This window comes from Cibotium barometz, chromosome 31, assembly GCF_041138505.1.
Source record: "Cibotium barometz isolate CiBa-2024 chromosome 31, ASM4113850v1, whole genome shotgun sequence".
Lineage (NCBI taxonomy): Eukaryota > Viridiplantae > Streptophyta > Polypodiopsida > Cyatheales > Cibotiaceae > Cibotium > Cibotium barometz.
The window spans coordinates 2,456,065-2,463,248 of record NC_141076.1 but is presented as its reverse complement, the minus strand read 5'-3'; the positions used below and the strand labels follow the sequence as shown (position 1 = coordinate 2,463,248).

Here is a 7,184-nt window from a genome sequence, read left to right as displayed (position 1 = left end):
CGGAACAGTCGGCCCCTCCCTCAAATAAAATATATTGATCTTGAGAGAATCAAGTACATAGTGTCATGGGCATTTCTAAATAGATTTCAATACCAATTCATCTGAATAGAGTATTGAAAACAATGTGGTTGTTAGTGTAGAATTTCAACTCACACTACCCTCTCAAGTGCCCGTGTTCCTTACCATGTGCCCGTGTTCCTTACCCTCTCAAGTGCCCGTGTTCCTTACCATATGCTCTCTATTGTTCCACCAACACATGGTAACAACAATATGCAAGAGATCATGTAGGACAAGATAACACTACACAAGGTATGTGAACATGGAGTCCTACTCCTCCCTCCTGCTACTTGCTTCCATATTTAAGCATCAAATCTTACCAATTGCAAGTAGAGTCGATGACATCGGAAGTCTTCGCGCGAGATGGAAGCGTTTGGAGTGTTGAAATCTTCAATCTGTGGCAATCCTTCACAATAAAATCTTCAAGAGGATGAAGGAAACCTTGGGAAAGCTTCCCTTATGCTTAATACAAAATGCCTCATGGCCTCACCTTTAAATAGGTGAACAAGTGGACCTCAAGTCCATTCACACTCACACCCTTCTCTCACCCTTCTACTCAACCTTAGTCTCTTAATATACAGTGTGTGGTGATCATATACAAAATAGATCACTAAGTATCACTATGTGAGCCATCACTACATGAGTCGCTACTATCAGACTCGGAATCATCATCAACATCAGCACTGCCACCACCCGTGCCCCCAACCACAATGCCACCATCACCACCGCCACCACCCGGGATCATGCTGCCCGCCTCAGACTCTCGTGGTCGTCGCCCCTCGGCCTCCTGTCGAGCCACCTCTGTCATGTCCTCCTCGCCATGTTGCTCCTGCATTACTTAGTGAAATCAAATAAGAATATATTACAGTTAATATGAAAATAAACCACAAAATAAATCAGTGATACCCACAAGTGGATCAGGCATGTCCGGAAGTGTCGCCTGCAAAGCGCGGTACCCGTAGTATGTAGCGTACTCCATCTCTCGCGCTGTAGGTGCACGACCATAGTCTTTGGTCTGCATCAAGACAGAACCAAAGAATTATTGATTTCTTCATTCAATAATAGTATCTTTGAAAGTTAAAATTAGAACGATTTATACTCACAAATGTGGCCACAAATCCATCTCGACCCATCCGACCTAGTCTAGATGTGTGACCAACTTGCAGTCTCTTTCGTGCTGCCGTCTATGTAAATTTCATTAAACAAAATGACATAGATTAGAGAATACTTAGAATCAATCTATCAAAGTTCAAATTAATTCTAATATACATTAGCAAAGGCACACACCTTCTGCTGAGGAAAAGTGATTCGTACGTCTCTCCTTGCGGAAGTATTGCCATGTCTCCATGCACATATCAGCCCTCCTCTTGTTTGTCTCCACCATACAATAGCGTCTGTTTATTTTTCGTATTGCATACCATAGAACTTGTTAGATTTCAATGTTTTCTTTCATGCATTGCTTTTTTCTTCTCGATCATTTGATTAATGACTCGTGTTTTTATGGTACTTGAAAATCAGATTCGGACTAATCAGAGGGTACACCACCACCTCCTACTCGTGGTGATTGGGGTGCACAGAGTTCCAATACTGCACATGAACCCGTTTATGATGATTTCTACTACGACGAGTCTATTATATGCTGGTGCGCTCATTGTCGTGGCACATATCGGAGGCCACGAGACGGGAGTGCTTTTCACATGAGATGACTCATGGTACTTTTGAGCGAGCACCGCCACCTGAGGAGCGACATTGACCTATGGTATGTGACTGTTCTCCTTTAGTTTTATTATTGGTTATTTTATAAATCAAAGGCTCATATATAATGTAACCATATCATATATGTAGGTATATTCACTTGATGACGAGGATGACTTCACTATCAGTGGTGCACATGTCCCTCGCACACACGGCACGGACTGGTCACTTTGTCAGCTGCTCGAGGTTTCTCGACATCCTCTACCTCCTGCTTTGGAGGCCAAGATGGGTGGAGATCATCCGTTGCCTACTTGTTTGCATTCTCTAGTATAGACGTATGATCGTAGACGATATGGAGGATGGCAGAGAGGATCACTTCCTTTAGATGGAGTGGTTTTCAGCTTCTGGGGTAGTCGCTACATGATTGCTCCATCTACCATTAGTGGAGCAGGACGAGGCCTCTTTATTGCACAGGATTTACATGTGTCCCCTCATTCAGAGGTCACCCTTATGTCTTTCTGTGGACCTATATATAGATGGGGTCCATGGCATCAACTTACTCGCTACATTCAGAGTATGAGTACTTATGGATTATGTCTCAATGCAGCCTCTCTTTCTGATAGAGGGATCACACATGCAGAAGGACAAAGACTCTATGTTGATGGAAGACGTTACTCTCAAGGAAACATAGCAGGTTTAATCAATAGTAGTCGAGGGATGAGTTCAAGAACCAATTGCACGTTTGTGGAGTGTGAGAATAGTCATGAACCAGAACATATGAGCAGGGATGTAGAAAGATACATAGTTGTCAATGCTATTAGATCATTACGTGCTGGTGATGAATTGTTGGTCAATTATGGATGGCGTAGACCTCCACGAGCATCCTTACTAGATGAGGATTGAGAGCTTCATTGTATACATTTCCTAATGTTATTGGACCTCTTGTACCCTAATTCTATAGTTTAATTTGCACCACGTTCTCTACTGTCTCTATTTTAATTTGATAATCATTTTTTATTGTCTATAACTGTTTTGTATCTATCTTTTCTTTTATATAGAAGCATGCTATTGATATTGCCTTCAAATATGTAGATTCTGGATTGTGACATCGACAATATCACAAATCAACGTTCACATGACGCATCTCACATGTCAATAGAGTGCATGAGGATCCTACATAGGAGTGATCCTAATGCGTATGCAAGACTAAAAAAACAATATTCTCAGGACTTCAATAATGTGTGGGACCATATCTTTGATGACGACGATGGCATGTCTGATTTTATTGAGGATTGGTATCAAAATAATAGTGCGAGCGATATTCCTAAAACAACGAGAAGTATCTTCGAGAAGAAGCTCTAAAGTGTATCTACGCAGGAAGCCAACTGACACGGCTCAGTGCAAGCTTACTTATTCTGAATCTTCAAAACCGTTTTGGATGGAGTAATATATCCATTTCAGCACTTTTGAAGTATGTAACAATCTAATATTTTTTTAAATCTAAATATTTTAGAAGTAATCACAATATGTTTTGTTCTTATTGATCATATTTTTAATGGACTTTGTAGGCTACTCTCTCAGAAGTTCTTGCCGACAAGCAATTCCCTTCCTACATCACATGATGAGGTGAAGAAGATGATAAGTATGTAGCATGTTCTACCCCTTGTTATTGATGGATGTATTGATGGATGTACTACAAGAGGAGTCCGAGATGTGATATATCGCCTTGGATCGCTTGCAAGGTATTTATCGCTCATTAATTTTTAGTATAAAATTTTATTTCATATCTTTTTTATTCAATAACATCTCTAATATCTTCTTTCTTGATAGATGGATTACCTTTAAAGAGATTGCCAAAGGGTCAATTCCACAAAAGAAGCGTGAATGTATAGAGCTTCTTTGTTTAATGGAAAAGGAATTTCCAACCTCCTTTTTTGATATCCAGGTTCATCTTCTAATCCATCTAGTAGACGAGATAGAGCTCGCTGGTATTGTCAGCAGTGGATGGATGTTTTGGGTCGAGAGGTTTATGGGAGTATTGAAAGGTTATGTACGTCAAAAAGCAAGACCAGAGGGTTCTATGGCGGAGGGATGGATGCTTGAAGAATGCATGTATTATGTTTGTGAATACCTTGAGAAAATTGATTCTGAAGCTCCATGCGTATGGACAAATGAGTCGTCTTCTACCATGTATGACGAGGTATTGTCCGGTAAGGGAGTCCCTTTTCGACTTAAGATCCAAGATAAATTGGATATTTCTACTTTCATTGTCTATAATAGCGAATGCATGCAACAATTCGTTGATGAGTACGAGGAGGAACTTGCAAGCAAACGAGTTGGTAGACGTAAAAAGAGGAGATCCAGATGTCAAACCAATGTCAATAACGACGGGGACGTACCTACTTTCATGGATTGGTTATACACCCGTATGCAACGTGCGGTTAGTGATCATGAGCCAATCTCTACGGAACAAAGAGAGTTTATGATCGGGTGTGAAAAACAGGTAGCTTGTTTGGTTTTGAAAACTCTGAACTAAACAAATGAATCTCAATTTTTTTTAATAATTTATGTTTTGGTGTAGGCTCGAATGTATACCAACAGTGGGCTAATGGACAACATCTTCGGATAAAATCTATTGACGACTTACGTCTAACTCATGATTCTTGCGTTGTTGCCTCTTTTAAAAGCAATTATCACGTGCAAGTTCAAGAGACACAAATCTTATCGACAGTGAACTTGGTTACGTGGGAACCATAGTCGGCATTTATGAAGTATCATATCGTATCTTCAAGCAGGTAAATGAGATCTCTCTTCATGCAACAATAACATGTAGATTTCTTAAAGCTAAACATAATTCTAAAGTTTTGATTCGTGTATTTTGACAGGTGGTTTTGAAGGTGGATTGGTTCCGTGCCGGGTATAAAGGCAATAATGCCACAATGAAAAGAGAACCGTCCGGATTTTGGTTTGTCGACTCCTCGAAGTTATTGCGTGCAACAAAAGAGCCTTACATTCTGCCAACTCATGTTGAACAAGCATTCTTTTACAAGAATACAGATGCTCATCCATGGTGGCAAGTTGTGCATGTCCAACCTAGAGGTCGACACTTGTTTGATAGCGTTGACTCTGAGACAGCGGATGAGGATGATTTGATTACATCCTTGAATCTAGACACATCGACCTCAGAGAGGTGTAGAATTCTTCTAATCATGATTACATTGTAGGTGATGAGAACGACAACGATCCAGACTCTGATACTACAGACACCGAAGAGGAGGAAGCAATAGATGTCGAGCCTACGGAGGAAATGAACGTGAACACAAATTTAACGATCGAGGAGTTCGAAGAAGTCAACAAGGATAATGAAGATGAAATTTTATTGACGGTTTATCTCAGAGATGATGATGAGGACCAGTAGTCTTATGTATCAACTCACGGATCAGCCTATGTTCGGTAAGATTTAATCTTAAAATCATTCATTGTGAAGTCTTGTTTTTTTTTTTTTTAAACTTACTAACAAGGGTGGGTGGTGGGGAGTCTCGTGGTGATAGCCTCATATGGCTAGTGTCGGGGTTCGATTCCCCTTAGACTCGTTTTTCTTACTCTAGTTGCATACATGCTTCTATCTCGCGTTTCAACCCCAGTATCAGCATCACAACCTTCTGTACCCGCAATCAAGCAAGGTTCCCTGGATCGACTTGGCCTAGCAGTAGACCATCAAAGCCAGCAGTCTTCTAGCATTTCATGGCAGTAGTTCCAGCAGCACCCTCAGTGACTACCCGCAGTATCCTTAACCGCAACACACCCCATGCTGCCCATTGGTATCAGAGCTCTCTGGTGGTAACTTTTTGGTATCATAGGTCATCTTGGCCTTTTGAAGACGTAAATATAGCATTTCATTTTGTTTCATTTCTCTCTCTCTACTTACCGTGCATTGTCGCGTCGATGACTCAAGAGTTTACACATTTGTTTTAGCAACCACTTTTGACTCCATCCTGCCCCAAACTCCGTCTCCAGTGTGTTGATGACATATTTCTTGTCATCCTCGAGTTGATCGCTGTATTGCAAAATAAAGTCAGTTAGTAATTCAAATAAAAAACTGTAATTCATATTCTTTATGTTAAATAATACTTACTGCCATGGTATATGAACTCGCTATAGATATGACATGCAAAGATCTCTCATCCATCGTCTGAAGGCAGTGCTGGCTCTGACCTGAAGGATACCCTCGTCAGGTGTGATGTCGCATGTGACACCCAAAGTCCCAGTGCACGTGCGCATCGGCACTGGTGGGGGCACTGGTGGGGGCACTGGTGGTGTGGTACTCTGCCGCGGCTGATGCCTATGCGCAATACAAACATATGATATATTGAGATGTGAGTTCGTAAAAGATACTTGATATTTAATCCGTAATCGCCATAAAATATATACCTGCGGGAGGAACGGCCACTACCCTATGAATCAGGTGTCACGTGAGTACTAGGAGGTACATCAGGACTAAGCCGCTGACTCTCGTGATGTGATGTAACTGGGATAGGAGTCCTAAGCAAACAAAGACATCAAAAGGATATATATATTAAGAATTCTATATGTAAAAAATGGATGACATTACTATTTTATCAATCAAGAAGCTTACCGATGCGCAGTAGTATGTGCATGCCAAGACGTCTCCACTCCTGCATGTGGCTGGGAGGATGTACCCTCTCCAGGTCGTACGGGCATACTATTTTATCAATCAAGAAGCTTACCGATGCGCAGTAGTATGTGCATGCCAAGACGTCTCCACTCCTGCATGTGGCTGGGAGGATGTACCCTCTCCAGGTCGTACGGGCATACTGAATCTCCCAAGAATCTCAATCGTCTAAACCCGCATCATCCATCTCCACATAATCTGTCATGGCCTCTGATAGTGTATCTCCACAAAGTCCAGTGCCTCGTAGCAAAGACTTGATGATCGCCTTCACTTTACGGCCGTGGTCACTCATCGTATCTATATATTTAAAACAACTATATGTCAGACTAGAGATACATTGTTAAATACCTGGACTTTATGACACACACACAAACAGAATCCTCGCTCCCAACACCAGATTGGCCCCGAAGTCCGGCGCCCCTTGCGGTATTTATTTCTTCATTAAGAGATTGAAAATAGAAAGCGGGAGTGCAATTGGGCTCTCCATTTGAGTCCCAAACAGTGAATTTCAGCTTGCTGTATTTTCTGTACAGACCTGTTTTCAACTCTATTTTCAGTTTTGTACAACCATCACACTGTCCTGGTAGACCCTCGCAAGGTCCCTCTGCAATCTGGCATCAATTGGGCCTTGGAACAGCCCTGAACAGTCCAAAAATAGCACTGATCTAGTGCTGAATTGGACACCTGCGTGGTGAGGTAACTACCCTCACCTGTTCTTGCTTTGGAGCAGCAGTTAGCT

General features: G+C 41.6%; 2 pseudogenes; one reads left to right on the top strand and one right to left on the bottom strand.

Moving 5' to 3' along the window:
- Window positions 1-667: 667 nt before the first annotated feature.
- LOC147620397 (uncharacterized) lies at window positions 668-6,737 on the bottom strand (annotated as a pseudogene).
- Window positions 2,038-2,655, top strand: LOC147620398 (uncharacterized; annotated as a pseudogene).
- Window positions 6,738-7,184: the final 447 nt, after the last annotated feature.